Genomic DNA, 26,737 nt, shown 5'->3' with positions numbered 1-26,737 from the left:
CTGTCACCCCCTGCTCCCCCTCCCCTCAGTCTTTCCCAGCATCGCTCTTTTCCAATGGGTTGGCTCTTTGCCTCAGGTGGCCAAAGTGTGGGAGCTTCAGCTTCATCAACAGTCCTCCCAGTGAGTATTCAGGATTGATTTCCTTTAATATTGACTGGTGTATTTACTCAAATATTGATAGACATGGAGATTGCTTATGGTTTAGGGCTACAACCCAAATCGCAACTTTGAATAATCCTATATACATCTCTGGTGCACTCAAGCACATTTCTATTGGACGTACATGCATGTGTGAGTTTCCTAGGAGTGGAACTGATGGTTTATAGGGTCTGAGTATATTTGTGATTAGTTGATAATGTCCAAATCTTTTCCCAGATGGTAAAATGGCAGTGCCACAGGTTAACTAATCTCAATGGTTCCACCACAGACCTTTGAAGAAGGCCTCAAGTCTTCAGGAGGAACAATTTCCTGATCTAATGTACATCATACTTATTTTAGCAACCCTATCCAAGTTTTGGATGATGCCACATACATCCAGAGTAAGATAGCTGTTGGATCAGAATAAGAACTACTTCGACTGGGATCAGTTTGGTAGATACACGTACCAAATAATATAATCAAATATGCATGCATGCTCAGTCACTGTCTTGCCCAACTCTTTGGGGCCCCGTGGACTGTAGCCCGCCAGACTCTTTTGTCCATGGGATTTCCCAGGCAAGAATACTGGAGTGGGGAGCCATTTCCTCCTCCAGGGGATCTTCCGACCCAGGGATTGAACCCAAGTCTCCTGTGTTGGCAGGCAGATCTTTACCACTGAGCCACCAGGGAAGCCCAAAAGTTTAACTTGCCAAAACCCGGGATTGAATCAGGGACCTTTAGATCCTCAGTCTAGTGCTCTCCCAAGTGAGCTATTTCAGCCACTTTATTCAAATATACAAAAAAATTATATTTTATAATTATACTAAATAATAATAGGATATATTATATAATACATATTAATGTACCAAATACCAAATAATACAACCACTGGCTACCTATATTGTCAGGCTAGGTCTTTCACACTTGCTCATTATGAAAAAATGTTGAAAGTCCCATGGAATAATACTAAATATCCCTCTTCTGATTGCCCTTGACCCCTGTCCATCCATTGTTAGGAAACAACAAAAAATATTTATCAGCAGCTAGCAAAAGTTGCTATCCACCCCAAATCCAGAGAAGGCCTCTTCTGTTCCCTCAGCTCAATAGCTGACTCTTTCAGTTTGTCTTGTTCTAATAAGTACGAATGTACTCAACTACCCGGACCACAAACTTAGGAATTTGGAGCTTTTCTTTCATCAGACTGGCTTTTGTCCTGAGAGAAGCTGACCTAGGTCTAGGATCAGTCTAAATAGTGGGGGTAGGTTTTCAAGGTAGGCTCAAAAAAAAAAAAAAAATAGAATAGCAAAAATAAAAGTTAAGCTACACAATGAACACCCAAAAAGAAAACGTAAGTGAGACTTCTGGAAGAATTCTGCATCATGACAATTGAGGATAAAAGATATGAGGAAAATAGGAAAACTTTTTTCCATGAAATTGATTTATTTAAAGAAGTGGAAAAAAATTAGAAATAAATAACTGCTTTTATAAAAAAAAATTAGAACCAAATGGATACTTATTACACAATGGCAAGAGATAAAAAATAAAATGAAAACATCATATTGGAAATATGTCGGCTGCAAATATTTAGGCTATGGACCCTTTCCCTAGAGAAATGAGTACTTATAAATAAACATAATATTTTGAATTTAATTTCAGGAGATTCTGAAATTCTCATAAACGTCTGCTTAGAATATTAAACGGCAAAACCACTTTGGAAAACATTTTGGCAGTTTCCTAAAAAATTAAAAGTACTCTTGCGATATGATCCATAGCTATTTATCCAAGAGAAATAAAACCATATGTCCACACAAAGACTTGTATGCAGATATTCATAACAAATTTATTCATAATAGCCAAAAACTTGAATCAACCCAAATGTCCAACAGCAGGTGAGTGGATATGCAAGCTGTGATGTATCCACATAATGGACTACTACTCAGGAGTAAAAGGCAATGAACTCTTGGTACCTCCGTAAAGTACATGAATCTCAAAAGAATTATGCCAAATGAACAATACTGCATGTTTTCACTTATTAAAAATTCTTAAAAATCTAAACTCATCTATAGTGACAGAAAGACCAGTGGTTGCCTGGCAAGTGGTCAGAGTTTAGAAATGAATAAATACAAAGAGACATAGGAAATTTTAGGGGTGACAGAGATGTCCATCATGTCGATGGTGGTGATGGTTTCCTGGGTATATGCATAGATCAAAGTCATCACATTGTATGTTTAAGTGTGTGCTGTTTGTTATATGTCAGTTATTCCTCAATCTGTCCGCCTGCGTGCTCAGTCGTTTTTGACTCTTTGTGATCCTTTGGACTGTAGCCTGCCAGGTTCCTCTGTCCATAGGGTTTTTTCAGGCAAGAACACTGGAGTGGGTTGCCATTTCCTCCTCCAGGGAATCTTCCTAACCCAGGGATCGAACTTGCATCTCTTGCACCTCCTAGACTGCAGGCAGATTCTTCCCCAATATAGCTGTGTAAAACATGATACGACACAGTCCTGACCACTTCTGATAATAGCACACACATTTAACACCTGTCTGGAAAACAGTTTTGCAAGATGCCTCATCAGTTCTTACTGTTATTGTTATTGCAATACAGGTAAAATATCAAAGAATAAACCCAAACAGACAATGATCAGGTAGTGTGTGGCAGGTGGTGTTATTCCCTGATTTGTCTTTCAGAGAACAGTTACAGACTCACCTATCAGGGAGCATCCAGGTCTGTGGTCGCAGTGTCTCACGTCAACCATTTAGTTCGTGTTTGTTGGCAATCACCAGACTGTTGTGTTTGATTGACCCTGTTGGCAATCACCAGACCCTTGGTTCCTTGTGTTTGAAACAGAATAGCTAAATTCTTTAATTACTCCTTTAGGGGACAGTTAATACATTCTAAGTGTTTACAAAGCTTGGGAAACTGATTGAGTGCATCTAGTTAATACTTTTATGAGTGCTAAGTTGCTTCAGTCTTTGCAACCCTATGGACTGTCCCCACCGGGCTCCTCTGTCCATGTGATTCTCCAGGCAAGAATACTGGAGTGGGTTGCCACGTCCTCCTCCAGGGGATCTTCCTGACCCAGGGATCAATCCTTCAGGTCCTGCGTTGCAGACAGATTCTTTACTACTGATCCACTGGAAAAGCCCTAATACTTTCAAACTCAAGGTTAATTATTGTTTTCTGATGATATTTCTTAATTCACTAGCACTCTTAATAAAGTTGGCAACCATTGGTTGGTTAAGCTGACAAACCTTGAGCAGGAGAGCTAGAGTGCCAATGAAAGATCAGTCGACTCATTTCTTGGTCATAGACGACATCTATGAAATTAATGCATATATATGGGATATAGAAAGACAGTACTACAAGCAATAAATGCTGGAGAGGGTGTGGAGAAAAGGGAACCCTCTTACACTGTTGGTGGGAATGCAAACTAGTACAGCCACTATGGAGAACAGTGTGGAGATTCCTTAAAAAACTGGGAATAGAACTGCCATATGACCCAGCAATCCCACTGCTGGGCATACACACGAGGAAACCAGAATTGAAAGAGACGCGTGTACCCCAATGTTCATCACAGCACTGTTTATAATAGCCAGGACATGGAAGCAGCCTAGATGGCCATCAGCAGATGAATGGATAAGGAAGCTGTGGTACATATACACAATGGAATATTACTCAGCCATTAAAAAGAATACATTTGAATCAGTTCTATTGAGATGGATGAAACTGGAGCCCATTACACAGAGTGAAGTAAGCCAGAAAGAAAAACACCAATACAGTATACTAATGCATATATATGGAATTTGAAAGATGGTAACGATAACCCTATATGTGAGATAGAATAAGAGACACAGATGCATAGAACAGTCTTACGGACTCTGAGGGAGAAGGTGAGGGTGGGACGTTCTGAGAGAATAGCATTGAAACTTGTATATTATCATATGTGAAACAGAACACCATTCCAGGTTCGATGCATGAGACAAGGGCTCAGGGCCGGGGCAATGGGATGACCCAGAGGGATGGGATGGGGAGGGAGGTGGGAGGGGGGTTCAGAATGGGAAACACATGTAAACCCATGGCTGATTCATGTCAATGTATGGCAAAAACCACTACAATATTGTAAAGTAATTAGCCCCCAACTAAAATAAATAAATTTATTTTAAAAAAAAGAAAAACAAAAAATAAATAAATAAATAAAGGGGAAAAAAAAAGAAAGACAGTACTAATGATCCTACTTGAAGGGCAGCAAAAGAGACAAAGACATTAAGAACAGACTTTTGGACACAGTGTGGGAAGGAGAGGGTAGGATGATTTGAGAGAATAGCATTGAAACATATACATTACTGTATGTAACATAGAGAGCTAGTGGGAGTTTGACGTATGACACAGTGAACTCAAAGCCGGTGCTCTGTGACAACCTAGACAGGTGGGTGGGGAGGCATGTGGGAGGGGGGTTCAAGAGGGAAAGGACATATTATGTACACCTATGGCTGATTCACGTTGCTGTATGGCAAAAACCATCACAATATTGTAGAGTAATTATCCTCTAATGAAAAAATTTAAAAAAAGAAGAAAAGAGTATGTTTATCCTGAATACCTTCTCTTTAACTCAATGATACAAAAAATACACTGTGAACAGTCTGGAGTTTATTATTCCAGCAAGACTGAAAAACCATGAAGAAGACAAGGCAAAGGAAGTTGAGTGCAAAGAATTTGGAGAATGGATGGAAGGGTACCGTAACTATTCCTCATTGAATGTGATGAATTAGGCACAGAAAATTATAGGAAGGGAAAGAAGCAAGAGAATGCAAAGGTTTTATCATTTTGCAGGCCTCCTCTGAACCTTAAATTTTAATGTTATCCTTAAAAGGCAAAGTGTCCCTGTTCTGGAAGAGAGGAGAGAACATGCAGACTTCACATCAGGCTTAAGCAGGCTTTCTGCAAATTGAATCCTCCAGAAATCAATAAAGATGCAGTTCACAGTCTGGAGCGATTTCAAGGAGTCTTTCCTGAGGAAGAGGAGCAAAGAACCAGTGCCTCCCCTAGAGTGTAAAAGGAGACCAATGCAGAGCTACAGATACTGAACTAAATTCAGGTAAGAATTTCTGACACCACCACTCAAGGCAGTGGATATAATTAAGAACAAATGATAATTGTGGCACTGCTAAAATAGCAGAACTATGAAGATATTGGTAATGTTATTCCACATGACTCTTTCCAACCTTGCTTTAAACAGTTATTTCCTAAACATCAACAGTGCTCACAGCATGTTAGGTAGCAAAGCGTGGGGAGAGAGAGAGAGAAAGCATTTGACAGTCCAAGTTCACCTTGTTACTCTTCTGCTAAAAAATGGTTATTGGCCCTTCATTGCATAAAACACAGTAAATAAACACCTTAGCCAGGATAAAAATTGGCTCATATTCTATTCCCCAATTCACCCTTTCTCAATATAGATCATTATCCACTACCTAAACTATGGATTTGATATAGTAGGTTAAGCATGGTTGTTACTCAGTTGCCAGGTCTTGTCCAGCTCCTTGCAACCCCATGGACTGCAGCACGCCAGGCCTCCCTGTCCCTCACCATCTCCCAGGAGTTTGCCCAAGTTCATGTCCATTGGATCGGTCATGCCATTTAATCATCTCATCCCCTGTCTCCCTCTTCTCCTCCTGCGCTCAATTTTTCCCAACATTAGGGTCTTTTCCAAAGAGTCAGCTGTCTGCATCAGGTGGCATTTCAGGTTTGGAGTTTCAGGTTTAGTCCTTCCAATAAATATTCAGGGTTGAATTTCCTTTAGAATGAACTGGTCTGATCTCCTTGCTGTCCAAGGGACTCTCAAGAGTCTTCTCCAACAGCAGAGTTTGAAAGCATCAATTCTTTAGAACACCAAGTATTAGATGCAATAACCAAACTTGAATGCTAGTTGTTCTCTTTCTCTCTCTTTCTGTCTCATACACATACAAACACACACACACACATCTCACACACACACACACACATCTCACACACTGTCTCAGTGACTCAGTGTAAAAAATCACCAAGCACTTGACCAGTTCATTCATGCAGAGTCAGCCAGGGCCTTCCTGGCTGCATGGCTGTCTGGACAGCGGTCCTCTAAGGAGTGCATCTGACTTGTACTCTTTCTGTTTTGATTGACCACATCCCCTCAAACCTCCTTCCAGCCTTCTGCTCTCTTGATCCACGGGCCAGGAGAAAGAAAGAGAACAGTCTCATAGAATATTTTAGGGCCCAGTCCTGGAGGTGATGCATACATCACTTTTATCCACATTCTGTTGCTCAAAACTGGTCACATGAGCCCATCTAGAAGTGGGGGGATATATCCAGTAAGGTTGCCATATAGCAGACCACCCCAAAGCCTAGCTCGTGTACGTAGCTCACAATCTTGTGAACTGGCACTTTACACTGGACATCACTGGGCTGACGCGTGCATCTTTTGGTTAGATTCTACTTCTGGTGATTGATTGGCTATTGGCTGGAGCAACAGGGCTCACCTGGCCTTGAATCTCCACCATCATCTGCCAGGCTAGCACAGGCTTGTGCTGTGGAAGTTCAGATTACTAAGAGCAGAAAGAGAGAAAGTTCCATGTGTAAATGCTTTTTAAATCTCGGCTGGGCCTAAAAGAGAATATATTTATAAATGAAGGCAACAATCTGAATAGTAAAATCTAAAGCATAAACCTCAAGATATGCGAGGCCTTTAACAAAGTAACAGCATTTCTGGGATTCTATCTTAAGAGAACAATCCTAAAAAAGGGGCAAAGTGTGCTTTTTAATGGTAAAAGTTAAAGATTATAGCTCAGTAGGTAAAGAGTCTGCCTGCAATGTAGGAGACCTGGGTTTGATCCCTGCATCGGGAAGATCCCCTGGAGAAGGAAATGGCAACCCACTCTAGTATTCTTGCCTGGAGAATCCCATGGACAGAGGAGCCTGGCGGGCTACAGTCCATGGGGTCACAAGAGTCGGAGACGACTTAGCAACTAAACCACCACCACCAACCTACTGGTGATGAGTGGAAACTCTGATAAATGTGTGAAGGAATGAGAGCCAATAACAGTTTCTGGGGTGCACTGAGGGAGTCTGTGATAGGCTGGTGCCCCCTCCTGTATCCTGCATTGACCCCCAGCTCTCAGCCTACCATGCTGCCCTGCAATCCCAGGGCCCCTGAAGCCAGGACTAGTTTCTCATCTTCCTTGTCTCCTGGAGGGAGTTTTCCTGGGTAGCCTATGACTCTGAATCTGATAATAATTATGATAAAAAATAGCACTTATTGAGCATTTGCTTAGCCCCTGACCTCTAACTCTTATACCACTGCCCCAGACAGAGGATGTTAACTGCACTCTAACCTTCCAATCCAGTCAATTTAATTTAAAACATTCTATGGCATGTTTACTCTGTGTCAGATCTTGCTGATTTGGGTTTTTTGTTGTTTTTTTTTCTTTGGCTGCACCATGCAGCTTGAGGGATTTTCGTTCTCCAACCCAGGATTGAACCTAGGCCCTCAGCAGTGAAAGCACTGAGTCCTGACCTCTGGCCTGCCGAATTCCCAAAATCCTGCTGATTTTTTGCCTCCAAAATTTTACTAAAGCCATTGCCTGCTTTCCATCTCTTGTCCACCACCCTGGTCCAGGCCTCACCTCCTCTGTATCACCAGAACCATCAACAGTCAGGAACTCCTAACCTGCAGGGTCACTCTGCCCTTCTCCAAATTACCCTCCAGCCCAATGAATCTTCCCAAGCAACAGACCCTGGGGAGGTACCCACTTGTCAAAAACCCCCCAGTGATTCCCCATCACCCACATGACACAGCTTTGCTCATTCTCTGGGTTCACAAACCCCCGATGACCTGAGCTCTGCCTGGGTCCCTGCCTCCCTTAGCTCCACCTCCCACTCTGCACTTAACGCCAAAAGCCATCATGCTGTTTTCCTTCCAACTGGAACTAACTTTCTGTTTTTCCTTCTGGCTGGGTCCTTTGCACCTTATTCCAACATGGCACTGTTGATGTGCCCAGCACACACATCTGTTCTAGGTCTTAACTGGCAGGCATCTTTCCTAGGCTCTGAACTGCTAGAGGCAGGTCTCTACCTTCATTATCTTTGGATTAGTATCTCTAGGAAGTACTAATCGCTCCTTAAGAAGCCTCTTATAGGGACTTCCCTGGTGGTCTAGTAGTTGGGACTTTATCTTCCAATGCAAGGCATGTGGTCGAGGATCTAAGATCCCACATGCTTCATGGCCAAAAAAGCCAAAACATGAAACAGAAGCAATATTGTGACAAATCCAATAAAGACTTTACAAATGGTCCATATGAAAAAAAATCTTAAAAGAAAAGGCTCTTATAACACAGGTTATGTGTCTAACACTGCTTACAAGCATTTCTTACAAACATTTCTACAGTCTCCGTGATAAATGTGCACTGAACATATGGCATGAGCTTCTTATACACGTAGGTTTACTATCTAGAGTGATCTTTAAAAACATAAACCTGATGAAAGCTTCCCCCTCCCCACTCGGGGTGCTCAGTGATCACACCAAGCTCTGATCTCGTCCAGTGCCTCCTGCATGCTGTTCTGTCCGTCTTGGAGCTTCACCTGGGGGACTCCTCTCTGTTGTGTAGGTGACAGATCATTGGTCACATCCTCAGAGAATCCTTCTCCTTTCTGATGTAGGCTCTTCCTCCCACCCCCGAGTCAGGAGTCACTGCCCCATTACAGTGTCCCTTTCCATCACAGCGTGCGTCTTAACCTGAAGCTACCCTGTTCTTTGCATAAGTGCAGCCCGCACTGGAATACACAGTTCACACAGTTCAGTCACTCAGTCATGTCCAACTCTTTGAGACCCCATGCACTGCAGCGCGCCAGGCCTCCCTGTCCATCACCAACTCCCGGAGGTTGCTCAAACTCATGTCCATTGAGTCAGTGATGCCATCCAACCATTTCATCCTCTGTCGTCCCCTTCTCCTCCCGCCTTCAATTTTTCCCAGCATCAGGGTCTTTTCCAATGAGTCAGTTCTTCTCATCAAGTGGTCAAAGTATTGGAGTTTCAGCTCCAGCATCAGCTCTTCCAATGAATATTCAGGGCTGATATCCTTTAGGATGGACTGGTTGGATCTCCTTGAAGTCCAAGGGACTCTCAAGAGTCTTCTCCAACACCACAGTTCAAAAGCATCAATTCTTTGGCGCCCAGCTTTCCTTATGGTCCAACTCTCACATCCATACGTGACTACTGGAAAAACCATAGCTTTGACTAGATGGACCTTTGTCAGCAAAGTAATGTCTCTGCTTTTTAATATGCTGTCTAGGTTTGTCATAGCTTTTCTTCCAAGGAGCAAGCATCTTTTAATTTCATGGCTGCAGTCATCATCTACAGTGATTTTGGAGCTCAAGAAAATCAAGTCTTTTACTGTTTCCATTGTTTCCCCATCTATATGCCATGAAGTGATGGGACCAGATGCCATGATCTTCATTTTTTGAATGTTGATTTTTAAGCCAGCTTTTTCACTCTCCTCTTGCACTTTCATCAAGAGGCTAAAGAGCCCACTGGAAATAAAAATTGCCAAAGAGCAGAGACTCGTCTGTCTTGTTCTGTACCTGCCAAGCGCCGAGTACTTCCTGGCACAGTGAATGTGCCAAGTATCTAATTTTTTCCTGCCTATAATCCTATGGGCTACAAGCTATTATGATCCCCGTTTTACAGACAAGGGATGAGAGACTCAAAGAGGTTCCGTGAGTAGATCATACAACTGTTCAGCTGAGAATCCTATTTGATTTTTCAGCCGGTGCTCTTTGTCTGGGAGAAGGCAATGGCACCCCACTCCAGTACTCTTGCCTGGAAAATCCCATGGACGGAGGAGCCTGGTAGGCTACAGTCCACGGGGTCACAAAGAGTCGGACACGACTGAGCGACTTCACTTTCACTTTTCCCTTTCATGCACTGGAGAAGGAAATGGCAACCCACTCCAGTATTCTTGCCTGGAGAATCCTAGGGACGGCGGAGCCTGATGGGCTGCCGTCTATGGGGTCGCACAGAGTCAGACACGACTGAAGTGACTTAGCAGTAGCAGCTCTTTGTCTGTCTACTGCACTAGTCCATGCCTTTCACTGAGATAGCATCCGTGTCTGGTCCAAAGCTGCAGGGTGTCTCGCCCCTGTCCCTGCCTGTTCCTAAGTGGGAGGAGGAATTTCTGTTTCTGTGCCCTCATCTCTCAGGCTTTCTCCTCTTCTGCTTGGCTTGGCTGTGCACACAGTCAGGGCTGCCTCAGGCTACTCCACAGTTTGGTCAGACTTCATGCTGGAGTCAGGATGCCTGACACACTGCCCCCTACCTCCAGGTCCTGGACCCCTGTGTTGCTCTCAGGCACTGGCACTTCCCAATGGCATGTATTTTCCATTGCCTGGTCTGCTTCTTTAAAATGAAGTGTATCAGGACTTCTCTGGTGGTCCAGTGGTAAGAAAGTTTGCCTTCCAGTGTGAGGAGTGTGGTTTGATTCCTGATTGGGGAGCTAAGATCTCACATATCTCTGAGCCAAAAAAAAAAAAAAAAAGAAACATAAAACAGAACCAGTATTGTAATAAATTCAATAAAGACTTTAAAAATGGTCCACATTTTTTTTTTTTAAATAAAATGAAGTGTACCTTCGAGAGGATGAGGAGTATTCTGTAGGCTAGGTTTGGGCATGAGCTTGGGTAAACACGATGGCATTTGCGATGGCAATCAGCTCCTTTCTTGCACATAATGGCTAAATGTCACAGTATCAATCCTATATTTGATCTTACACGCCAGACTCTAATTTTTCCTCTGGGAACTGAGATCTCAATTTTGATGATTATCTTTTTCCAACTTTTATAAAGAAGGCAGTCTAAAATCCATTCAATCATCTGTAGTATTCATTTCACACACATTTCTAGCCCCAACGACATCTACCAAGTGCTAGGCTAAGCAACACAGATGTATGTACGATACAGCCAGTCACTCCTCACTGCCATCATCCCTTGGGATGGAAAATGTATGATGGCTTCCCCAAGGGAGTCATCATTTTTATTTTCACCCTTGTACTAGATTGCTCACTCCACCATTTCGACCTCTTAAATTCAAGAGAGCTCCCCTCTGACCATGAAAAAGCGCCCAAGGTTACGTGAGAAACATTAGCTGGTGCATAAAGCTGTCAAACTCCCGAGAAGAACTGGCCCAGAGCAGACACTGCACAAGACAAAGATAGAGCTGCATGCAGGAGATGAAAGGGAGCATTTTTCACCTTCCAATGTGGAAGAATGCCCGGTAACAGAGCCAGAGAAAGATCCAAGGAAGTCAATCAAGATGACTTGACATCCAAGTCAAGGTAAATTAGGTGGCGGCGAAAGAATAGGGAAGAAGAAAACACAGATCAAAAACCCAACTCCTGGGACTTCCCTGGCAGTACAGTGGTGAAGACTTTGAACTTCCACTGCAGGGAGCACGGGTTCGATCCCTGGCTGGTGAACTAAGATCTTACTTGTGAGTGGCATGGCCAAAAACAAAACAAACCCAACTCCTCTACCCAAATATGATGACTGCATTTAACTGGGTCGGGGGAAGGGGTATATGGAGGATGCTTCTCCTACCCTGTGACTTTGGGATAATGAACCAGGTACACGAGGTTCTAGGGCTTCCTGGTGGCTCAGTGGTAAAGAATCTGCCTGCCAAGCAGGAGACACAGGTTCAATCCCTGGAGAAGGAAATAGCAACCCACTCCAGTATTCTTGCCTGGGAAATCCCACAGACAGAGGAGCCTGGCAGGCTATAATCCATGGGGTCACAAAGAGTCAGACGCGACTGAGCGGCTAAACAACAGGAGAGGTTCTGTAGTGCATTCAGCTAATTTGGGGACCATTCTTTCCGCTCCTGAAGTCTATGCCTTGACTTGCTTAGACTTGCTGCTTTAGATTCTCCTTGGACCAGTTGGCTTGCACTACAACAGAGATCATAAAAACTGTTCAATGCCAAATGATTAAGCTCTGAGATTTTAAAGACTTTTCTCTTCCCAGATTTTGCCAGCTTCACTCTACGAGACAAGAATGGGAGAATACAGGGGCCATACAAGAGCCCCATAGAGTCATAGACTCTACTGCATGGGGGCCAAGCAAGAACTCTGAGACTGCATTTTATTTTTTATTTTATTTTTGGCTATTCTGGGTCTTCGTTGCTGCTGGCAGGCTTTCTCTAATTTGCAGTGAGCGTGGTCTATACTAGTTGGGGTTCGAGGGCTTCTCATTGTGGTGGCTTCCTCTTGCTACGGAGCACGGGCTCTAGAGTGCACGGGCTTCAGTAGTTACAACACGTGGGCTCAGTAGTTGTGGTTTCTGGGCTCCAGAGCACGGGCTCAATGGTTGTAGCGCATGGCCTTAGTTGGTCCGCAGCATGTAGGATTTTCCCTGTCTCCTGCATTGTCAGGCAAATTCTTAACCACTGAATGACCAGGGAAGTCCCTGGAGCTATATTTTACACATTCCCTGGCTTTCTAGGATCCTTTGCCTTTGATTCCCATCCAGTTAGGGAAGGAGCCTGTGCTGTCTGATGAATAACTATTCTAAGGTCCAGAATTTTTATTTTGCTAGCATCTCACTTACCTGCAAGTTCATGCATTGATCCTATTTTCAGGAGGTAATTTTTATGCTTGAAAGGCCCACTTTCATGTCATGCTGGTGGTCTGAAGGCAGAACCAGAGTATTAAAGAGAGAGAAAGAGGAATGCGTCTTCTTCAAATCCACTTCTTGGGGCCCGAGCCTCCTGAACAGTTTTGTCAATCAGGAAGACGAGCCTTCAGGCCACGCTTTTTGCCGTCAAGGAGCCGCTAGTGAGTGGCCTCAGCAGAGGGTTGCCATTGCCTCTTTCCTTCTAGATGTCTTCTGTAATTGTCACTAATGCCAATTCATTAGATATTTCATTAGTGAAGCCAAAAACCTATATTCTGCTCTTTAGCTGAAAACATCTCTGAATTAGTTCATGAAAATTAGAGTAAAACTCATTCGCTGGTGGCAATTAATGAGTCATGACTAAGGAAGGAGGAGGAGGCAGGAGAGAGGGGCTCTCCTTCCTCACTCCTGATAGTTAAGAGGAAAGGAAATTACACTGTGTTTGGTGAATTTACTGGAGTGTGAAACCATTGGCCCGGGAGCCACCAGACTTCCTGACCCAACTCCTGGGCTTTTGGGTACTACCTTCCTTTTAGCGTTCAAGAGGAAGAATTCCGAATGTGTGTAGTGAAGAGCCAGCCTCAGGGTGGAGACCCAGCCCTGAGTTGGTGGTGTCTTTCCTGAGATACCAAGTAGAAAGCTCTTTATCTTCTCTTAGGTAGGGAGGAGGGGCTTCCCTGGTGGCTCAGGGGTAAAGAATCTGCTTGCCATGCAGGAGATGCTGGTTCGATCCCTGGGTCAGGAAGATCCCCTGGAGGAGGGCATGGCAACCCACTCCAGTATTCCTGCCTGGAGAATCCCATGGACAGGGGAGCCTGGTGGGCTACGGTCCATAGGGTCGCAAAGAGTTGGACACGACTGAAGCAACCAAGCAAACACACATGCAGGTATGTAGGCATCAACCCCAGAGGTATGCCTCCAACTTGCATCTCCTTCACAAAGGAAACTGAGGCCTGAAAGGTTAGTGGCTTGTCCCTGGTTACACAAATAATGTCCTGAAAGATGGGGACCTCACGTCCAACCCCCAGACTCCAATTCAGCACTCTTTCCTCTAAACCATGACGCCTGTCAACTATTAGACAACAATCCATCCATCACTTAATACCTACTCTGTGGCAGGTGGTAGGCGGATGATGCAGAAGGGAAACACATGGTCCCTGCCTTCCAGGAGTAAAGTATGGTGAGGAGATACTGTCAGGCGACAGGCATTTAGAAAACAATGTACTATGTGCCTTGATAGAGGTATGTAGACAGTACCCTTGGCATTTGGAGGTCACAACCCTTGTGGCCCGATGCCCACGGTGGCTTGCCTCGTCTGAGAGATGGACAGCAAACCCTTCCAGCAGGTTACGCTTCCGAGTCCCAGAGCTGGGAGCCTCTGTGCACCAAGGTGATTGAACTGAGGAGGCTGTGCGTCCAGACTCTCCCAGGGAATTCCTTTTTTTCATTTACATTTCCAATTTCCAGACTTGTCAACACTTTCCGCCTCTGTTCTCCAAAAGGAATGGGAACTCAAAACCAAAAGGTGAGTTCCCTGGCAAACAGCCCAGAGGACTCAGCAGCCTGGGCTTCAAGTCCTATGGTTGCCAAGTGTGATGACTTCCTAATACTCTGGGTCACAAGGGTCATCTCTGGGGTCTGCTGCCCCCAGGGTGAACTCGCAGGGGAGTGGACCCCTCACCCCAGCTGTGTCCTGCCCGAATGGCTCCCTCCTTCATCTGACCACCCCAAAGCACCCGGGGCCTGAGCCACTCGTTTGTAAAATTTGAGATCTAACTCATTTTCTGTAAAAGTCGTCCCTTTATGCATCACCCCAAAAGGAAATGCCGTTCTCAGTGGGCAGTTGCTCCCTCTCCCCTCCCCCCAGCCCCTGGCACCACTAATCTACTCCCTGTCTCTAGGGATTCACCTCTTCTCTATGTCTTGTGCCAGCGGAATCATGGAATCATATAATATGCAACCTGTATGTCTAGCTTGTTTCATTTAACATAATATTTGCAAGGTTCATTTATCTTATAGCAAGTATCAGAATGTCATTCATTCTTATGACTAAATAATACCCTATTGTGTGAATATGCCATATTCTGTTTATCCGTTCATCAGCTGATAGGTATTCATCTTGTTTCTAACCTACATGGGGAGTAATGCTGATATAAACATTGCTGTGGCACGCGTCTGTGTGAACCTAGTTCAGTGCTGGGCGTATATGTCTAAAAGCAGAATTGCCATGTTATAAGGTAACTCCATGTTGAACTTTTTGAGAAATTGCCAAACTCTTTTTTTCCCCCAAGTGGCTGCACCATTTTACATTCCCATCAGCAGTGTACGTGGGTTCCAATTCTCCCAGATCCTTCCCAACACTCGTTGTCTGTCTTTTGAAGATAGCCATCCTAGTGAATGGGGACGGGTGCCTCACTGTGGTTTGAATTTGCATTTTCCTAATGACCGATGATGTTGAGCATCTTTTCATGCAGCTATTGGCCCCTTGCCTGTCTTCTTTGAAGTAATGTCTGTTGAAACCCTTTACCCACTTGCACATTAGGTTGTATTTCTATTTTTGAGTTGTAAGAGTCCTCCACATATTCTTTATATCAGATATATGATTTGAATACCTTTTCTTCCCTTCTGTTGGTACCCTCTGAAGTACAAGAGTTTTTATTTCCTTTGGTTGCTTGTGCTTTAGGTATCATATCTAAGAAACCATTGCCTCACCCAAGGTTATAAAGATTTGTGCTTAAGTTTTCTTCTAAGAATTTTATAGTGTCAGCTCTCACACATAGGTCTTTGTTCCAGTTTGAGGTAATTTTTTGTATATGGTGTGCAGTAAAGGTCTGATTTCATTCTTTGCTGTGTGGTTCTCCACCTGTCTTAGCAACATTAATTGAAGAAACTGTTCTTGTCCCGTTAAATTCTTGTGCCACTCTTATTGTGTTGTTGTTTGCTTGAGTCTTTTGAGACCCCATGGACCGTAGCCCACCAGGCTCCTCTATCCATGGGAGTCTCTAGGCAAGAATATTGGAGGGCATTGTCATTTCCATCTCCAAGGGATCTTTCCAGCCCTGGGATTGAACCTGCATCTCCTGCATCTCCTGCATCAGCAGGCAGATTATCCTTGAGCCACCAACTCCTAGTAAACCCTGCCTTCTGTGATTTGCTCCTTTGTGTGGGTTGCTCCATTTAGTGGGGCTAGATGGTCAGCCCACTGAGGGCAGGAACTGGGGACAAATCTTTGGCTTCCCATGAAGTAGGACACAGGACTATTCAAACTGTTTGTGTGCAAATATTAACTGAATCATTCTGGAAATTGCTACAGAGCGACTCCTCCTTTCTGAAAGTGTTTCACCCAGAGGTCCTAAATTTCCTAAATAGCCTACACCAATGTGAACTTAGTATTTTATTTTAGCATTTACTTATTTATCCTTGGCTGTGCTGGGTCTTAGTTGCGGCACTCAAGATCTTTCATTTCAGCCCTTGGGCTTCTCTTGTGTCCCACAGACTCCAGGGCATGGGCTCAGTCATTGTGGCCTGCAGATTTAGTTGCTTCACGGCGTGTGAGATCTTAGTTCCCAACCAGAAATCGAATCTGAGTCTCCTGCATTGGAAGGCAGATTCTTAACCACTGGACCTCCAAGGAAGTCCAACATGAATTTAGTTTAATGAAATTTAATAAAAGCAGACATGGGAAGAGTGAGGGACGGGGACTTCAGATGAATCCATGCTCCAAACCTGATGGGGTAGCTTGTGAGTGCTTCGTGCAGGGGGCAAGGGAGGGTCCTGGCATCCTGGCAATCTGGAGCCTTCATCACCATCCCAACTGCTTGGAATGATCCAGAAACACAGAGGAGGGTAAGCCTTTCTACTCAGCCAGTGAGATCAAGGAGGGAGAAGGGACTAAAGGACTGTGCAAGGGAGAGCCAGGCACGGAAGGGGGATAAAGGTGTTTAGAGACAGGTATTCAGGGAGCTGATGACCTGAGAGTTGCTCACTGATCAGCTCTTTTTGGAAGGTAGATCTCCAGGCCACCTACCTAAACCAGAAGCTGCCCTGGGAAGGTCAACTGGCCAACAAGGAAAATGAAAGCAGCCTTTGCCTATTCCTGGCAACAAATTGTTAACATCATAGGTTTATGTTTCAAAGGTTTCTCTCCCTGTGTTTGATCAATAGAAAGTTCTTTAGATCAATACAAATGTAATTTCGCAGCTGGCAGCCACTTACAGCGTGCATGGAGGAGTCATCGCCCAGCGAGCTCAGCTCCGGAGCATCCACAGAGCACGGGGCTCTGGTAGCGGTGGGCTGTGCTTGAGAGCAGCGGGGACAAGCAAATAAGATTACCGCCCAATAAGCCTGATGTTAGCGCCCATGTCTCGGTGTCTGCATTCATCTCTTCAAGTCAAGGCTTTCAGTAGAAAGAATTGCTCTCCTAAATTTGTTTTTAAAATGAGATAATAAGAGTGGAATTGCTGATCTTTATTTAGCACTTCCCATGTGCCAAAAACCCTCCTAAGTGCTTTCTGTGTGTGTGCTTAGTCGCTCAGTCGTGTCTGACTCTTTGTGACCCCATGAACTTTAGCCCACCAGGCTCCTCTGTCCATGGGATTCTCCAGGCAAGAACACTGGAGTAGGTTGCCATGCCCTCCTTCAGGAAGTGCTATCTGTACATTAACTCACTTTGTGCATGCATGCTCAGTCATGTCTGACTCTTTGCAACACTTCGGACTGTACCCTCCTCCAGGCTCCTCTGTTCATGGGATTTTCCAGGCAAGAATACTAGAGTGGGTTGCCATTTCCTCCTTTGGGGGATCTCCCCAACCCAGGGATTGAACCTGCATCTCCTGTGGCTCCTGCATTCCAGCCAGATTCTTTATCCACTGATTCACTGAAGAAGCCCACATTAACTCATTAGAATCTGTCATAAACCCAATGAAATAACCCCATTATCAACTTCACCTTATGGATGGCGATATTGAGACATGGAAAGGCTGAATAATGGGTACCAGGGCACCAGCTGGTAAGAGCCAGGCTGGGATTCAAACCCAGGAATTCTGATGACAGAGATTCTAAGCAGTGTTTCTGAGTCCTCCCTCCATCTGAGTACTGCCTGTGGTTCCTGACATTTACTAATTAGATGCTCACAACACGCCAGGCACTATGCTTTATACTTTCACGTGCTTTATGTAGACCAGGTAGTGAGTCAAGAGCCCTGGACTGGGAGCCAGAATGCCCAAATTCTGTGCATGTACATGTACACGTGCAGTGAACATGCAGTGTGTGTATGTTCACTGAGTCACATTGTCTTGGCTCTGAAATGATGAACTTGGACCAATTCATGTCTAAAGTCTCTCCCAGCTCCAACACCGCAGAAATCAGTGGAAAGAAAGAGAAAAAGCCAGTGCTGCTGAGATAGAGAGGACCCATTCATTTCTCAATATTTATTGAATTCCCATCAGGTACAGTCCCAGATGCTGGGAAAGATTGGGGGCAGAAGGAGAAGAGGGTGTCAGAGGATGAGATGACTGGATGGCATCACCAATGCAATGGACATGAACTTGGGCAGACTTTGGGAGATGTTGAGGGACAGAGAGGCCTGGCGTGCTGCAGTCCATGGGGTCGAAAAGAGTCAGAGACGACTGGGTGACTGAACAACAACAACCAGGCATGGAATTCAGCAACAGGCAACATAGATGGCATTCCTTATAGTCCTTGCAAACCTTAAATTCTAGTGATTTGTGAGATGTCAGATTCATTCATTCATACATCCATTCATCCATTCAATGAGCACTGACCACGTACAGATGCAGGAACTGAGGAATCAAAGATGAGAGACAAGACCCTGTCCTGGAGGCACTGCAGTTTTAGTAGGGAAGTGAGATGCATTAACTAACACATCTTCATGTTGAGGTTGTGACCAAAGCCATCCTTCTTCTAAGCCCACCCTCAGCATCATGCCAGAACTCTCCAGAGAGCAGGGTTTAAGACCAGCAGTAAAATGGGACAGGAGAGCATGGAAGCCAGGGAGGAAAGCAGGAGGCGACTGCAGAAGCCCCTGGGTTGGAGCAGGCACCCACAGGAACCTCCTCTGCATGCTGCCCTTGGGCAAATGTTCATGACTGTATCAGGTGAATGAAAAGGACTCAAACAGAGCAGACCTCAGACCTTGCTCTATCTTTGCCCCAACTCTGCAGTTTCTATGAGCATGAACAATATACAAATGGGTCCTATTGCTTCTATGAAGCTTGTCAAGCTGTTAGATGGTGGCCACTCTCTGCACCTGCCTCCACTTCCAGTTGGGCGTTCGAGTTTGCCAGGTTTGCCTATGGCACCTAGGCAGAATTTGCTCATCTTTATTTACCTTCCCCTGGGCCTGGCTGAGAACTGTACCTGCACTCTGCCTTCGTGACATCCTTCCAACTTTCCTCCAACTTCCCCTACCCCAAGGCTCAATATTCCTATGGTTTCAACTGCAGCCAACCCTGATGATTTCATCTAGTCAAGAGAGATGACCTTTCACAGGTCACTCCCCTTCTGCTGACCTCAATTACCCCATCTGTAAAATGAGAATAACTGTCCCTATGTCAGTGATCTGACAGAGCCATATTGAAAATCAAATGCAATCAATAGGACATAATAAACCAGTAAATATTGGGACTCTCATGGTGGCCTGGTGGTTAAGACTTCACCTTCCAATGCAGGGGGTTTGTGGGTTCTATCCCTGGTCAAGGAGATAAGATCCCACATTCCTCAGGGCAAAAACCCAAAACATAAAACAGAAGCAGTATTGTAACAAATTCAATGAAGACAAAAATAAGCTAGTAAGTGTTATGTGTAGAGGTCGTATTAATGATGAGAATATTACAACACACCCCAGGGCATCAACAGGTAGAGATTGAGAACCACTTCTTTCTTTTAAAAATTTTTTAAAAATTCTAAAAATTTTGTACTTTGTATTGGGGTATAGCCCCATGTTGTGATAGTTGCAGGTGGACAGCAAAGGGACTCAGCGTACAAATACATGTATCCATTCTCCCCCAAATTCCCCTCCCATCCAGGCTACCACAAAGCATTGAGCAGAGTCCCCTGTGCTATATAGTAGGTCCTTGTTGGTTATCTATTGTAAATACAGCAGTGTGTACATGTCCCTCCCAAACGCCCTAATTATCCCTTCCTCCCATCCTTCCCCCAGTGAGTGCTAAGTCACTTCAGTCGTGTCCCACTGGTTGCGATCCCACGGACTGTAGCCCACCAGGCTCCTCTGTCCGTGGGATTCTCCAGGCATGAATACTGGAGTGGGTTGCCATTTCCTTTTCCACCCAGGGATCGAACCCATGTCTCATTATGTCTCCTGCATTGCAGGCTCATTCTTTACCCCTAGCGCCCACCCCACACCCCACCCCCAACCATAAATCCATAAATTCAAGAGAACTACTTCTTTCTACATTGAAAGATACAGATTAGTAATCTCTGAAAATCCCATGTGTGTCAGGCACTAGGAGGGTCTTTTGTGTCCCTAATTTCATTTGAATGTCACATCATTCCTTTCCATTTATAAACGGCGACACATAGGCTCCGGGAAATGATATATTTTCTCCAAGGACACACAGCTTAAGTGAGGACCTGGCCCTTTAAGCCACAGTTACCCGGAGCACAGTACTCTCCCATCCACATGGTCTCTGGAAAAATACAAAGTATGCTGTGCTCCTACCTTTAAATACAAACCTGCTGCTTTCAGACCCAATTAGGAGCAGGTAATTACCTGTGGGAAGTGGGGAGTTGGGCAGTCAGCTGGATCGAATCGAGTCCGTGAGCTAGTCTTTTCTAGTTATCAATAAAACGCTACAACAAAATCATCATTTGGCAACATGTTGATTCCATGTTTCATCCTGCAGGCCCTGGATGGAAGGTAGCCACCATCGCCCCTGGAAGATAACATTGTATTCTGGTGTCATGGCTTTACTGCCCATGTTTGGCAGAAACGCGCCCTGCTAGAAGGCTGACCCAATTTTCCCAGACTTCTATCCAAAGAAAGAAAGTGAAAGTGTTAGTTGTGTCCGACTCTTTGTGACCCCGTGGACTGTAGCCCGCCAGGCTCTTCTGTCCATGGAATTCTCCAGACAAAGATACTGGAGTGGGTAGTCATTCCCTTCTCCAGGGGACCTTCCCGACCCAGGGATCGAACCCAGGTCTCCTGCATTGCAGGCGGATTCTTTACCATCTGAGCTACCTTTGGACTTCTGTAGAGGACGGTGTAATCTGATAAGCCTCAGCCTTGCTACCTGGAGCCCCTGGTCCCTCCCCAGAGGCTCAGCCTTGAATGGTCTGCAAGGTGATCCAGCAAAGCAGGCAGAATTTCCACTGCTGAGCCCTGGGAGCTGGAGGGGGCGGGGGCGGGGGAATTAAGCCAGGTGTCAGGTGCACCAGAGGGAGCCCCCGGCATCCCTCACTTTCTGGACCTCAGCAGACTACCTGGACTTTCAGCTCAGCTTTCTCCCATCCAGCCTACAGGTACCTGCCAGGAATGTTTGCTCAGCCTGGATGGCAGCCTTCTTGGTGAGGTCAGCTGTGCATGGTCCAAGCTCCCACCCCAGGGACTAGATTCTGCTCCCTGTCTACCTGTGACAGTCACGATCCTGTCGTATTCTGAGTTTGAGTATTGTCTGTCTGCTGGTCACCAGCACCTACCTGAGCCACACCTGAGCTGGGTGACCCTTGATCTCCACAGACCCAAGGCTGACAGTCCATGTCAGAGCACAAAATAAAGGGTCACTCAGTCCTGCCTTCCTCCCGCTGCACCAGCCTGAGCCACCAGGGTCCCATCACTGGCTCCCCAAGAGCCATGACCTTCAATGCCTCTTCCTCTGCTTTGGCCAGAGTAAGATGGCTTCCTGCTTGAAGGACATTTGAAAGTCCCAGAGCGAGCAAAGGACACTTGAAGGCCGCCTGGTCCTTTCTCCCCTGGGGCTCTTTCAGTCTTGGCTACTTCCCACTGTTTGACTTGTTCCTTGACACTGACATGTAATCACAGCATCCAGCATCCGATGGGATGGCAGAGTCCTTGGTATCTATCACACAAGGCAGTGGTCTATAGTTTGGAGATTTTTCCCTGCAAGAGAAGAGGAGTAGATAGATGGGATGTTCACACCTTACTGTGGGCAGGGGAAGAGTCAGATGCAGTTTGCCATCCGCAGGAAGTTCTCCATTTGGGACACCAAGGCGTGATGGGTCAGGAGATGTTCTTTTCCACCCCAGGCCATCACTCATTCCTCGGGCATCATTCTCTCGCTCATTAGTCCCTGAATTGATGGACTCAGTGACACAGTTTGTCCTTCCCAATGGGGATGAGCATCAGCCAAACCTTGGAGGGCCTGGATAGAGAGAGGTGAAAGAAGGGAAAATGTGGTCCTTCCTGTCTGATTGCTGGTGTTGGGCCATGCATCGTCCGCCCTCAGCCCTCCTGGTTCTCAGGCCTTCGGACCCAGACTGGAACCCGCATCGTCTGCCTCCCCAGTTCCCAAGCCCTTGCGCTCAGATTGATTTACGTCTCCAGCCTTCCTCAGGCTGTGGGACTTTGGAGCCTCCATTATAATAATGATTTAAATATATAGATAGAGATTTAGATATAGGTTTGGGGGCTTCCCAGGTGGCTCACTGGTAAAGAATCTGCCTGCCAATGCAGGAGATGCAGGTTTGATCCCTGGGTGGGGAAGATCCTCTGGAAGAGGAAATGGCAACCCACTCCCAGTATTCTTGCCTGGAAAATTCTATGGACAGAAGAGTCAGGCAGGCTATCGTTCATGGGGTCATAAAAGAGTCAGGTGCGACTGAGCGCACAGATATAGGTACAGATATAAATATAGGTGTAGATACAGGTATAGATTCTATTGGTTCTGTTTCCCTAGAGAACTCTGCTAAATATACCTCATATGTTTGAGGGCTTTCCTCACCATGCTGTCATCCCATCACCCAAGCATCTGAGGCCATCCTCAGGGAATCTTGCCCAAGAGGGGAACTTACCCTCTGGTCCAACATCAAGCAGTAGGGAGATGGTGGGCCTTGCAATCTGGCTCCGTGCTCACATCCTGCTGTGCCTGCGGGAATTCTCAACCCAAAGATGTTTGCAAAGCTGCTTCCGTTCAGCCCTGAACACCGAGGTGGGGAGGAGAAAATGGGAAAACATAAAGTTCCACACAACAGGAAATCATGCTAGAAAGCTGTGAAAATCATGTCTCCTTTTGAGGCATAATGGTTTTAATTTTCTCAGGCCCTGATCTCCCTGGCAACAATTTAGAAGTGCAGAAGCATTCATGAATCAAAGTTGGGCACGTCTGCATGTTTAATTACGTGTCATTGGATGGAAACTTTCCTTTTGATCTTAGCGTTTAAAGGGATTTAGGCTTTAACAATTACATTTTTTCCCCCTCCTCCCAAAATCAGTGTGGGTTATTGAATAGAATCAGCATGGTTGGGAGTGGGGAGGATGCTGAGAAAGCCAAGGGAGATTTCTGTTCCAACAGGGATGCAGGAATGTGCTGACCACGTGCTCCTGTTCTTGGGGAATGAGTAAGCTGGTGAGGCTACTTCCCCACACTGGGAGGGTCCCTGTTACCAAGGCCCCCAGCCCACTGCAGAGGATGCTGAGCCAAGCGAAGACCAGAGCTTAGATCTGAGACAGGATAGGGTCTCCTTACCCCATTCAAAAATGATCCCTGATGACCCTGCAAGTCTCCCCAGTGATTGATTCTAGAGTGATTCCAGCTTCAGGACAGATGGCTCAGATTGTAAAGAATTTGAGAGACCAGAGTTTGATCCCTGGGTTGGGAAGATCCCCTAGAGAAGGGAATAGCTACCCACTCCAGTATTCTTGCCTGGAGAATTCCACAGACAGAGGAGCCTGGTGGGCTACTGTCCATGGGGTCACAAAGAGTTGGATACCGTTGAGCAACATTTTCCTTTTTTTTTTTTCACACTGAGTCAGTATGCCAAAGTAGTGAGTTGTGAGGCCAGACTGTGTTTCTGTTCTCTGATTCCGCCATGTACCAATTTCTCTCCGTCACTATGCCTCAGTTTCCTCATCTGTAAAAAGGGGATAAAAATCTCTCTCTGGGTTAAAGCGAAAATTCAAATATAATCACTTAAAGCACTCGACTTAGTTCCTGGATATAACAAACCACACCTAACTTCAGTGTCTGAAACGAGGTTTTCAAAGTTGTTCTGCAAAGGGACAGAGAGTGAGAATTTTCAGCTCTGTTGCAATGACCCAACTCTGTTGCCCTAATGGGAAGCAGCTCTTTTTCAGTCGCTAAGTCATGTCCAACACTTTTGCAACCCCATGGACTGTAGCCTGCCAGGCTCCTCTGTCCATGGGATGCTGCAGGCAAGAATAATGGAGTGGGCTGCCATTTCTTGCTGTAACGAGAAAGCAGCTCTAGACAGTACGTAAACAATCGAGTGAGGCTGTGTTCCAGTAAAAGTGTGTTTACAAAAGCAGGAGGCAGGCCAGATTTGGCCGACGGGCTGTGGTTTGCCAACCCCTGACGTCGAACAACAACTGTTTATTTGCTACGCGTTCTATGGCATGAGAATTTGGATGAGAACTCACTATGCTGTGTTGCTGGCCTCGGTGAGGTTTACTCAAGTATCTACCGGCAGCTGCCAGGCCAGCTGGGGCTGGCTGGTCCAGAATGGCCTCAGCTGCTCCATGTGGCAGCTCACCTTCCAAGAGGCTAGCTAGCCTGGGCTTCCTCAACTGGAGGCTGGGCGGGGCTCCAAGAGACACAGCAGAAATGTACAAAGTCTCGTGAGGACTAGGCGGGTCCCTGGCACAGTATCTGTCACTTCTGCCACATTATATCTGGTCAAAGTAAGCCATAGGGTCCCCCTGACTCCAAACCCCACACCCAGATTCAATGATTGGAAAACTGACTCTATCATTTGATGAAAGAGCTGCAAATTCACACCACAAACGGGAATACGTACAGGAGGGAAATTATCACAGCCAGTTTTGCAAACGACCTGCACATTAGCACATAGGAAGTGCTCCGTAAACGTTAACTATTAGCCTGAACCTCTTCTGCATCATGGCCTGTGGCAGAAAGAGGAGAGTTTATATGACAGTGAAGTCCTACCTCTGAGATAGTTTGAGATACCCCCCATCGAAAACGTCAAATGAGGTTTGTTCACAAATAACGATCACACAGAATATAAATAAGAAGTGACTCTCCAGCTTGAGTTTCAGAGCTCAAAAATATTTAAGCAACTACAGTGCAAGAGATAAAAAGTTCTGATAAATTTATGCATCCCTTAGGGGCTGTGTCTCAGAGCCCCTCAGGACAAAACCACATAATGTTGGTGTTCGAGGCTCTGGACACCTGAACTGAGAGTGACAGAGCCCTCAGTCTTGTGATAGATGATCCCCCACTCTCCTGATCTCGGAAGGAAAGAGAGGCCCAACTTTAAGTTACCTACTGATCTGACCTCAATTACACTGCGTGCATGCATGCTAAGTCGCTTCAGCTCTGTGTGACCCTGTGGACTACAGCCCGCCAGGCTCCTCTGTCCATGGGATTCTCCAAGCAAGAGTACTGGAGTGGGTTGCTGTGCCCTCCTCCAGGGGATCTTCCTGACCCAGGGATCGAACCTGTGTCTCTTACGTCTACACATTGGCAGGTGGGTTCTTTACCACTAGTGCCACCTGGGAAGCCTCTCAGTTACACAAGCGGAAGGAATAAAGGGGAAGCTGTGAGATGGGAGCCATTCAAGTAGACGAGATCAGCTGAAACTGGGGACAGCGTCTCAGCTAGAGAGCTCAGTAAGTGCCAAAGTCTTGAGTTGGGAGTATGCCTGGTATAGTTAGGTATAGTCAAGAGACTGGTGCAACCAGGTTTGAGTGAGAAAGTAGGACCGTGGTGATGGATAGCGTTACAGAGTAGCAGTAGCTGGAGCCAGGTCATCCTATAAGAGGACAAGAGTCAAAGCAGGAAGTCCAATTAAGAGAAATGCTGACAGTTTGGTCTAGGATGATGGTGGTTGGAAGAAGTTGTTGAATTCTAAATATATTTTGCATATAGAATAGGCAGGACTTATATTAGTTATACAGAATGAGAGGAATCAAGGACAATTCCAAGGCTGTTGAACTGAACAGGTATAATGATGGAGGTGCCATTTATCCATCCATCCAAGCATCCGTCCATCCACACCTGCCTCCATTCATTCCTCCATCCACGCCTGCATCCATCCATTTGTACATCTGTCCATCCATTCATCCTTCCATCCATCCATCCATGCCGTCATCTATTTATGCATCCATGCCTCCATCCATCCCTATCTCAGTCTTTACATCCATTTATCCACTCATCCGTCCATCATCAAACAACGTTAATAGAACACTTCCTTGAAGTCATGCCAGGTCATGTAAAAACATAGATGAAATGTACATGTTCTCCCAAAAGTCCACGTATCACTTAGTAATAATACCTAATACTTGTATGCTTTCTACATAACAGGCTCTGTTCTAAGTGTTCCACAAATATAAACTCATTTATCCCCTAAATAACCCTAAAAGGCACTATTAGTATCCCCATTTCGTGTGAGAAAACTCTCCTTACAGTCTGCAGACTCAATTCACTCCTGTTTCAACATTATCAAAATAGCCCTGGTATTTAGGTTACAGCCATGTGGATTTGAAACAAATACTTTTCAGAATGAACTTTTTTTTAGTAAAAACATTTCATTCAAACAGTATTACAGAGAGGAAAGACTTGGTCTAAAATCAAGAACTTGGGTTCTGTAGTTAGTTGTATGGCTTTTGACAAGTTCCTTCCCCTCTCTGGGTTTCACTTCTTTCTAAAAGAGGCACTTAGATACAATCCTCTTTTAAAAGGAGAAAAGTGAGGCCCAGAGAGGGCAAGGAACTTGTCA

General features: G+C 45.4%; 1 long non-coding RNA gene and 1 other non-coding gene across 2 annotated transcripts in view; one reads left to right on the top strand and one right to left on the bottom strand.

Moving 5' to 3' along the window:
- Positions 1 to 845: 845 nt before the first annotated feature.
- TRNAL-GAG (transfer RNA leucine (anticodon GAG)) lies at positions 846 to 918 on the bottom strand. Its single transcript has one exon. It is a non-coding gene; the product is annotated as a tRNA-Leu (tRNA).
- A 4,088-nt stretch (positions 919 to 5,006) lies between these two features.
- Positions 5,007 to 26,737, top strand: part of LOC145532603 (uncharacterized) — a 37,861-nt gene continuing 16,130 nt past the window's right edge. The window contains exon 1 of the long non-coding RNA XR_014073421.1: positions 5,007 to 5,231. This is a non-coding gene — a long non-coding RNA (uncharacterized LOC145532603). The remainder of the gene's footprint in view (positions 5,232 to 26,737) is intronic.

The sequence above is a fragment of the Giraffa tippelskirchi genome, chromosome 13, assembly GCF_054371585.1.
Source record: "Giraffa tippelskirchi isolate mGirTip1 chromosome 13, T2T-mGirTip1v1.2.pri, whole genome shotgun sequence".
Taxonomy (NCBI): Eukaryota; Metazoa; Chordata; class Mammalia; order Artiodactyla; family Giraffidae; genus Giraffa; species Giraffa tippelskirchi.
The sequence above is the reverse complement of the archived record's forward strand: the minus strand, read 5'-3'. Positions and strand labels throughout refer to the sequence as shown.